The sequence below is a fragment of the Myxine glutinosa genome, chromosome 8, assembly GCF_964187855.1.
Source record: "Myxine glutinosa chromosome 8, kmMyxGlut1.1, whole genome shotgun sequence".
Taxonomy (NCBI): Eukaryota; Metazoa; Chordata; class Myxini; order Myxiniformes; family Myxinidae; genus Myxine; species Myxine glutinosa.
The window spans coordinates 122,627,086-122,636,522 of record NC_136268.1 but is presented as its reverse complement, the minus strand read 5'-3'; the positions used below and the strand labels follow the sequence as shown (position 1 = coordinate 122,636,522).

The following is a 9,437-nucleotide window of genomic DNA, read 5'->3' as shown; positions in this document are numbered from 1 at the left end:
TGTTAAAAGATTTGCCTTTAAAACCCACCCTTATGAAGAGGGACAGACTTCTGTACAAACGGACATATTTGTTTTATATTCGGTAGATCTTGCTGGGTTTCTTCAAATTGAGCCAGGGTTTATTGAAGAGACGTCAGGACGGTGTGCGCTGTGATTGGCTTGTTGGGTTGAACGTGAATGAAGCAACATGCTCATATTTAAAACACAATCGTGAAATCGTGAAATGAAGACAAGTTTAACTTAAATGTAGGAAATAGTGATGAAATATTATATTGTGTTATATTGGAAATGAGAAAGTAAAGTAAAAACATAAATTTGGGATGATTGTGTAAACACCATTAATGTCAACGTGTTCCCTGTACATAAAAGGATGAGACGAAGGTAGGTTTTCATACTCTGGTTTCTCCTCAATTCGTATAAATCTTTCGCCTTTTACTAAAGATTTCCGTGGAGAGGAACATTCACGAGTCTGAATATTTTTTGATGCCCTGTGTTTATCCGGGGCGACATACAAACGAAGAAAAGGCAAATTCGTGTTTGTTGTTGGTTGGTGGTCGATTTTTGGTAATGTGCACCCATTGGTTGGACCACTGCTCGATCCCATTGCTTGCCTTCACCCACTGTGGCACCCACATGAAATAATGTTGTGGCTGCGACATTGGTTTTCTGGTGGGCCTAAGACATCAGGCCTGCAGGCCTCTGCTTATTATACACTGCTCGGGTTTGTTGAATCACATTTCCATTTCCTTTATTAAATACCCTGCGCTCGCGAAGCGAATTCCACGGTTCGGCCTTCCGGTGCGTACCTACTTACGTGTGGCGTGCATGTCTACATTTTTTAAATTAATTTTCTCGGCAACCGTTGGTCCGATTGACACGAAATGTTACCACGTGCTTCGAAATTTTACCATTTCATGTGTTTCGAGCATAATAGCATAATGTAATTTAAAGAGGATACCTGACAGGATGTTGTATTGCACGGAGAGGGAGGGATGTTTGTTTCAAATGTTATTGCTATAAATCTGGGGAAGGAGAGAGAGAGAGGGAAAGTCTCAAATCAAGGGCTTTGTACATGAAATTCGTACAAACTGTTTTGTCTTACAAGACAAACAATAAAGGGCCACAGACACATAAAATCAGGTTTTGTTTAATTAATAGATATTGCTTCATTTAACACTTAATGGTTCTTTTTTTGAATAAATATCTTGGAAGAATGCTTTTAATGTTTTTTGGGTGTGCTTTTCGCTCGAATGGCTCTACCCCCAAAATAACGGAAATTTTATTACCCACGTGACCCGCTACGTCATCTCGAGGATATGTTTTTTTGTTTTTTTTTGCTGCGGGTCGTTTTTACAATAATTTTGACTATCAGAGGTTTCTTGATCAGAAAAATCTTTGTCAAATTCACTTTCTGAATAGTCTGAAGGGAGTTGTGGGTCCATTATCCATTGCGTGCTGAGACAACTTTGCCTTTGATTACGTCACACAGATGACGTTATGATCATCACTACTTTTAGGGGTGGTACCCAACGGGATTGCTTTTTTAACTGTCACACCTCACGAGATTATTACAATAAAAAAACAGAGCTCAGTTATTCCTTTATTGCTTCAAAATCAATACAGTCACACCGAAAATATTTCTCCAGTGTCTGTGGACCTTTAAATTCAAAACTTGAGCAACAGGTACAATCTGTCACGTCCACAGCACTTCAGTGACACTTCAGCCAATAGCATGGCCACTGAGAAGAGCCTGTGGCGCATTCCCAGGTAAATTGCCTGTGGCTCAGTCAATGTGCCCACGTGCTGGGGCACCAGAGCAATCAGGTAGATGCAGTGATACATGTTTATATGGAGCAGATTGCAGAGGTCACAAGAGAGGTTTTATGAAAAGACTCAAGACTTCGTCTTTTTATTTTTATTTTTTTAAATACCGACTTTTTTCTTTTCTGGAAATTCCAGCAGTGTCCATGTGTTTTATACTTTCCCACCCTCCCACCCCCCGCCTTCCCCTGCCTCCTCCACCCAAGCCCCCTCCCTCCTACAGATCTCCCGTTGTCCCTGTTCTCTGCTGTTGTACTTGTGTGGTTTCTTCTCTCTCCCCATCTTGTCTCCTGCTTTTTTGTTGTAAGTTTCGTGTGTCCGTGAGAAGAGAGAGGAGGGGGGGAGAAGAGAGAGGAGGGGGAGAAGAGAGAGGAGGGGAAGAGAGAGGGCGGAAGAAAGAAGGGGAGAAGAGAGAGGGGAGAAGAGAGAGATGGAGGAGAAGAGAGAGGGAGGAGAAGAGAGAGATGGGAGAAGAGAGAGGGGGGGGGGGGGTGAAGAGAATGGGGTCATGAGAAGAGAGAGGAAGGGGTGAAGAGAGAGGAGGGAGAAGAGAAAGGGGGAGAAAGAGTTGGACGTGAGAAGAGAGAGGAAGGGGGAGAAGAGAGAGGCGGAGACGAGAGAGAGGGGGAGAAGAGAGAGGGGAGAGAAGAGAGAGGGGGAGAAGAGAGAATGGAGAGGGGGGAGAAGAGAGAGGAGGGTGAAGAGAAGGGGTCGTGAGAAGAGAGGGGGTCGTTAGAAGAAAGAGAGGAGGAGAAGAGAGAGAAGGGGGAGAAGAGAGAGGAGGGAGAAGAGAGAGGAGGGAGAAGAGAGATGAGGGAGAAGAGAAGAGGGAGAAGAGAGAGGGGGTGAAGAGACGGGTGGGGAACAGAGTGGCATGTGAAGAGAGGAGGAGGGAGAAGAGAGAGGGGGAGAAGAGAGAGGGGGAGAAGCGAGAGAGGGAGAAGAGAGAGGAGGGTGAAGAGAGGGGAGGGTGAAGAGAAGGGAGGGTGAAGAGAGGGGGTCATGAGAAGAGAGAGGAGGGAGGAGAAGAGAGAGGGGAGAAGGGAGAGGAGGTGAAGAGAGAGGAGCAAGAAGAGGAGGGAGGAGGTATTTTAATAGGTGTTTTGAATGTAACGGATCATGCATGATGCGAGGAGGGGGGAGGATGCAGGGAAAGGTGTGGAGAGAGGGGAGGCAGAGAGTGAGGGGAGAGGTCGAAAGTGGTGGAGAGTGGGGGGGGGGGGGGGGGTAAGATTTGAGGTTGAAGGAGCTGCGCTCCAACGCGAGTCGAAAGAATTGACGCGACCAAAGACGGAATTCGTCCGAGTTGCTTTAATGAAACAAAACAGCTCAGGTATTCTGACAAGCCCGTTTATCGGGCAGCAATATATATACACATTTATGCCGGGGCGTTTGCCCGGGAAAACCGAGACCGGGCATGCCCGGGTGTCAAGGGCGAGTCCTGGAAAGGCGAGTCTGGACATGCCCGGGCGTCCTGGACGCGGCCTGGCAAGTCGAGGCTGGGCGTGCCCGAGTGCTCTGGGCGAGCCCTGGAAAGGCGAGAGCAGGCATGCCCGGACGCTCTGGGCGAGCCCTGGAAAGGCGAGTCTGGACATGCCCGGGCGTCCTGGACGCGGCCTGGCAAGTCGAGGCTGGGTGTGCCCGGGCGCTCTGGGCGAGCCCTGGAAAGGCGAGAGCGGGCATGCCCGGGAAAGACGAGACCGGGCGTGCCCGGGAGGTTCGGGCGTGCCCGGGAACAGCGAGTCCGGGCATGCCCAGGAGAGGCGCGTCTGGGCCCGTCCGGACGAGCCCGGCATGGCGATCGTGCCCTGGCCGCGTCCTGGCAGGTGCAAGGCGATTGTGTACATTCAGCGGGAACCACTACACACACCCCTCCCGAATCGACCTGCGCCGGCAGGGTCAATTTAAGGGGGGTCCGGATGACCCGGCCGAAGCGACCCCTGGAGGGTCGTGGGGGGGGGGGGTCCGATCTGGTGGTGGGTGGTCGAGCGGGGGAACCGTGGATGGGGGGCGGCCTCGCCGCGGAGGAAGGGCCAACCGTGGTGGTCGGTCGACGTCCACGTGCGCCGGTTTGAGGCGGTCCACAGAGATCCGGTCCGACCGGCCGCCGAGGTCGACGACGAAGGACTTGTCGCCCCATCGCAGGACCCGGAAGGGCCCGTCGTACGGCGGCCGGAGTGGCCCCCGGTGCGCGTCATGACGCACGAAGACGTACTCCGCTGTGCGAAGCGCCGGGGGGACGTAGGACTGGGGGCCACCGTGGCGGGACGTTGGCACGGGGGCAAATCGTCGGGCGGCCTCCTGGAGGTCCGAGCGCTGGTGTGCGGCGGACCAGGGACTGGTAGCGTCGGGCACGAACTCGCCCGGGACGCGGAGCGGCTGGCCGTAGACGAGCTCGGCGGCGGACGCCCGGAGGTCCTCCTTGGGGGCCGTGCGGAGGCCCAAAAGGACCCACGGCAGCCGGTCGGTCCAACCGTCGTCCTGAAGGCCGGCCATGAGTGCGGCCTTCATGGAGCGGTGAAACCGCTCGCACAACCCGTTGGCTTGGGGGTGGTAGGCCGTGGTGCGGTACAGCGTGGTCCCCAACGAGCGGGCGACCACGCCCCAAAGTTCGGACGTGAACTGTGGGCCGCGGTCGGACGAGATGTCCGCCGGTGCGCCAAAGCGCGCGACCCAGGTGGCGATGAACGCCTGCGCCACGTCGGCAGTGGGGGTGGAGGTGAGGGGCATGGCCTCCGGCCACCTGGTGGTCCTGTCCACCATGGTGAGCAGGTGGGTGAACCCCCGCGATGGGGGCAGGGGACCCACCAGGTCCACGTGGACGTGGTCGAAACGCCGTGCAGGCACGGTGAAAGGTGCAAGCGGGGCCTGGGTGTGGCGGTGGACCTTGGCCCGCTGGCAGGCCGTGCAGGCGTTGGCCCAGTCGCGGATGTTCCGTCGAAGGCTGTGCCAGACGAAACGCGCCGACACCAGCTTCTGAGAAGCTTTCCGGCCTGGGTGAGAAAGGCCGTGGATGGAGGCGAAGATGCGGCGCTGCCAGGAAATGGGCACGATGGGGCGAGGCTGGCCCTGGGAGACGTCGCAGAGCAGGACGGTGCCCGCGAAGGGGATGTCGGCCAGGCGGAGGCCCGTGTCCGCCGCCCGGAGGGCCTGCACCGAGGTGTCGGTGGTCTGGTCGGCCGTCATGAGCGCGAAGTCCACGCCGAGGTGGACCGCTTTCGCGCATGGCCTGAGAAAGACAGTCGGCCACGGCGTTGTCTTTGCCGGCGACGTGCCGGATGTCCGTGGTGAATTCCGACACGGCGGAGAGGTGGCGCTGCTGGCGGGCCGACCACGGCTTCGTGACTTTGGCCATTGCGTCGACCAACGGCTTGTGGTCGACGAAAGCCGTGAACGGGCGGCCCTCCAGGAGGTGTCGGAAATGGCGAACGGCCAGGAATAGACCGAGCAGCTCGCGGTCGAACGTGCTGTATTTTAACTCGTTCGGCCGGAGTTGCCGGCTGAAAAAAGCGAGTGGTTGCCAAACCCCGTCCACCCATTGTTCATGGACGGCGCCCACCGCGTAGTTGGAGGCGTCCGTAGTGAGGGCGATGGGCGCATTGAGCACCGGGTGAGCCAGCTGCGTTGCGTCGGCGAGGGCCCGTTTTGCGCTCGCGAAGGCCGCATCCATGGCCGCGGACCAAACGATGTCATGCTTGGCCGGCTTGCCCCGGAGGGCCTCGTAAAGGGGCCGCATGAGCTGAGCAGCGCGGGGCACGAATCGGTGATAAAAATTCACCATGCCGAGGAACTCTTGTAGGGCCTTGATGGAACGGGGACGCGGGAACGTGGTGATGGCCTCGACCTTGGTCGGCAGCAGCACGGCCCCGGTCTTGGTGATGCGGTGGCCCAAAAAGTCAACGGTCGTCGTGCCGAAGTGGCATTTGGCCAGGTTGACAATTAAGCCGTGCTCGCTGAGGCGACCCAACAGTGTTCGGAGGTGGAGGAGGTGCTCGGCGCGGGACATGCTGGCGACGAGGATGTCGTCCAGATCGACGAAAAGAAATGGCAGGTTGCGCAGCACGCCGTCCATTAAGCGCTGGAACGCCTGGGCCGCGTTCTTGAGGCCAAATGGCATCCTCAAAAATTCGAACAGGCCGAACGGCGTGATGACGGCCGTCTTCGGGACGTCGGCCGCCCGGACAGGTACCTGGTGGTATCCCCGTATCAGGTCAATTTTGGAAAATATGACCCGTCCCACCAAATGGGCGGAAAAGTCCTGGATGTGCGGGATCGAGTACCTGTCGGGGGTGGTAGCGTCGTTGAGACGGCGGTAGTCGCCACACGGGCGCCATCCGCCCCCCGGCTTTGGCACGATGTGCAGTGGTGAGGCCCACGCGCTATTGGAGCGCCGCATGATACCGAGGTGCTCCAACGCGTCAAACTCGGCCTTTGCCACGGCGAGCTTGGCCGGGTCGAGGTGGCGGGCCCTGGCGTAGACCGGCGGGCCCGTAGTGGGTATGTGGTGCTCGATCCCATGCCGCACTGCGACGGCCGAAAACGTCGGCCGCGTGAGGGCCGGGAATTCCACGAGCAGGCGAGCGAACTCGTTCGCCGTCGGGAGGGCGCACGCCAGTTCGGTCGGCGCTGAGCTGCTCATCGTGCATGCCAGGGAGCTGAAGGTCTCGGCGTGGACAAGGCGACGTCGTTTGACGTCGACCAGCAGCCCGTGCGCGCAGAGGAAGTCAGCGCCCAGCAAAGCCATGGGGACGCAGGCGGTCACAAAGGTCCACTGAAAGCGCTGGCTGCCGAAGCAGAGGGTGACGTCGCGCGGGCCGAAAGTGCGTATGGCCGAGCCATTAGCAGCGACCAAAGAGGGGCCGCAAACGGCGTCCCGCCTGTCCTGCTCAGAGGCGGGTATGACGCTCAGTTGGGCGCCGGTGTCACAAAGGAAACGCCGCCCGGACGCTTTGTCCCGAATAAAAAGCAAGTTGCCCGAGTGGCCGGCGCTCATGGCTGGGAATGAACGCCGGCCCGGCCGTTTCCCGACTTGCCGAAAGTGCACGGGGATCGGCACGTCCGAGCCTTGTGTCCGAACCTGGCATGGTAATAACACCATGCCTGGTCAGGTGGAGGCCCCGGCCGTCATGTCGGAAGCGGTCGGCACGGCGTGGCGGCCGCCAGTTGCACCGGCAGTTCGGCCTCCAACCGCGCAGGGTGCTCGGGCGTCGTGGGCATCGCCTCGGACGGCGGCAGGCTCCAGGTAGCCGCGCCGATGTGTTGGCCCGCCGAGGAGATCTTATCGGGTTCCCTGGCGAGGGTGCGGGGATCGGTGATCAACGTGCCAGCCAGGGCGAGGCATACCGGGTGAGGCAGCTGGTGAAGGAACAGCTCGCGGAACAGAAAATCTGGAGAGTGCTCACCGAGCAACGAGAGCATATAGTCCATGTGCTCGGACGGGCGCGTGTCGCCGAGCTCGGGGAGGTCGAGCAGGCGCCGTGCGCGTGCCGCCGGTGAGAGGGCGAAAGCGTCGAGGAGGAGCGTCTTCAGCGCATCATACTTGTCAGCAGCCGGCGGGTGCTCGAGGAGGCTCAGGGCGCGGGCCGCGGTGGCGGAACCGAGCGCTGCCACGACGTGGTGGAAGCGGGTGTCGTCCGCGGTGATGCCTCGCAGGGTGAACTGGGAGTCGGCCTGGGAGAACCAAACAGCCGCGTGAGCCTCCCAGAAGGTAGGCAGTTTAAGAGTCACTGCCGTGTCCATGTCGGTAGGTCACCAGTGAAGGAGCTGCGCTCCAACGCGAGTCGAAAGAATTGACGCGACCAAAGACGGAATTCGTCCGAGTTGCTTTAATGAAACAAAATAGCTCAGGTATTCTGACAAGCCCGTTTATCGGGCAGCAATATATATACACATTTATGCCGGGGCGTTTGCCCAGGAAAACCGAGACTGGGCATGCCCGGGTGTCAAGGGCGAGTCCTGGAAAGGCGAGTCTGGACATGCCCGGGCGTCCTGGACGCGGCCTGGCAAGTCGAGGCTGGGCGTGCCCGAGCGCTCTGGGCGAGCCCTGGAAAGGCGAGAGCGGGCACGGACGCTCTGGGCAAGCCCTGGAAAGGCGAGTCTGGACATGCCCGGGCGTCCTGGACGCGGCCTGGCAAGTCGAGGCTGGGTGTGCCCGGGCGCTCTGGGCGAGCCCTGGAAAGGCGAGAGCGGGCATGCCCGGGAAAGACGAGACCGGGCGTGCCCGGGAGGTTCGGGCGTGCCCGGGAACAGCGAGTCCGGGCATGCCCAGGAGAGGCACGTCTGGGCCCATCCGGACGAGCCCGGCATGGCGATCGCGCCCTGGCCGCGTCCTGGCAGGTGCAAGGCGATTGTGTACATTCAGCGGGAACCGCTACAAGGTCACATTTTACATTATGTGTAACTACACATTACAATCTGTATTTCCCATGTCCATGGACATGTGTTTACATATGTGAAGTAAATATATTGTGTAGATTACATCATTTGAGGATCTAATGAATTGCCGTTAGCCATTTTGTAAAACTCTACCTGAAACATCGAACTCAAGATGTCCTAATGTCACACATGTATATCTATTGGCGGATTTCCCAAGGATGTACCTGCGAGTAAACATCGAACTGGCACATACAGGGTGTATATAAAGTCTCTATCTATTTCAGAGAAATAACGGGTAACTGTATAGATAGGGATTTTATATAAACACGCTGTATATGAACTTATTGTTATCGTACACCGCCCTTGAGGCTCGGCTTGCAAGCCACCGTCTACATTTCCAACAGAAGAGACATAATTACTCCTTTATGACAAATGTTTTTCGAGTTTGTTTTATCCTCACAAATAGACGGTAGTGAACACACATTTGTGTGAAAAGCTTTGCCTTTAAAACCCACCCTTATGAAGAGGGACAGACTTCTGTACAAACGGACATATTTGTTTTATATTCGGTAGATCTTGCTGGGTTTCTTCAAATTGAGCCAGGGTTTATTGAAGTGAGTCAGGACGGTGTGCGCTGTGATTGGCTTGTTGGGTTGAACATGAATGAAGCAACGTGCTCATATTTAAAACACAATCGTGAAATGAAGACAAATTTAACTTAAAGGTAGAAAATACTGATGAAATATTATGTTGTGTTATATTGGAAATGAGAAAGTAAAGTAAAAACATAAATTTGGGATGATTGTGTAAACACCATTAATGTCAACGTGTTCCCTGTACATAAAAGGATGAGACGAAGGTAGGCTTTCATACTCTGGTTTCTCTTCAATTCGTATAAATCTTTCGCCTTTTACTAAAGATTTCCGTGGAGAGGAACATTCACGAGTCTGAATATTTTTTGATGCCCTGTGTTTATCCGGGGCGACATACAAACGAAGAAAAGGACAATTCGTGTTTGTTGTTGGTTGGTGGTCGATTTTTGGAATGCACCCATTGGTTGGACCATTGCTCGATCCCATTGCTTGACTTCACCCACTGTGGCACCCACATGAAATAATGTGGCTGCGACATTGGTTTTCTGGTGGGCCGAAGACATCAGTCCTGCAGGCATCTGCTTATTATGCACTGCTCGGCCTTCCGGTGCGTACCTACTTACGTGTGGCGTGCATGTCTACATTTTT

General features: G+C 56.1%; 2 non-coding genes across 2 annotated transcripts; both read left to right on the top strand.

Moving 5' to 3' along the window:
• The first annotated feature begins 391 nt into the window (after positions 1–391).
• LOC137433243 (U5 spliceosomal RNA) lies at positions 392–506 on the top strand. Its single transcript, XR_010985636.2, has one exon. It is a non-coding gene; the product is annotated as a U5 spliceosomal RNA (small nuclear RNA).
• An 8,559-nt stretch (positions 507–9,065) lies between these two features.
• LOC137433241 (U5 spliceosomal RNA) lies at positions 9,066–9,180 on the top strand. The gene has a single exon (XR_010985634.1). It is a non-coding gene; the product is annotated as a U5 spliceosomal RNA (small nuclear RNA).
• Positions 9,181–9,437: the final 257 nt, after the last annotated feature.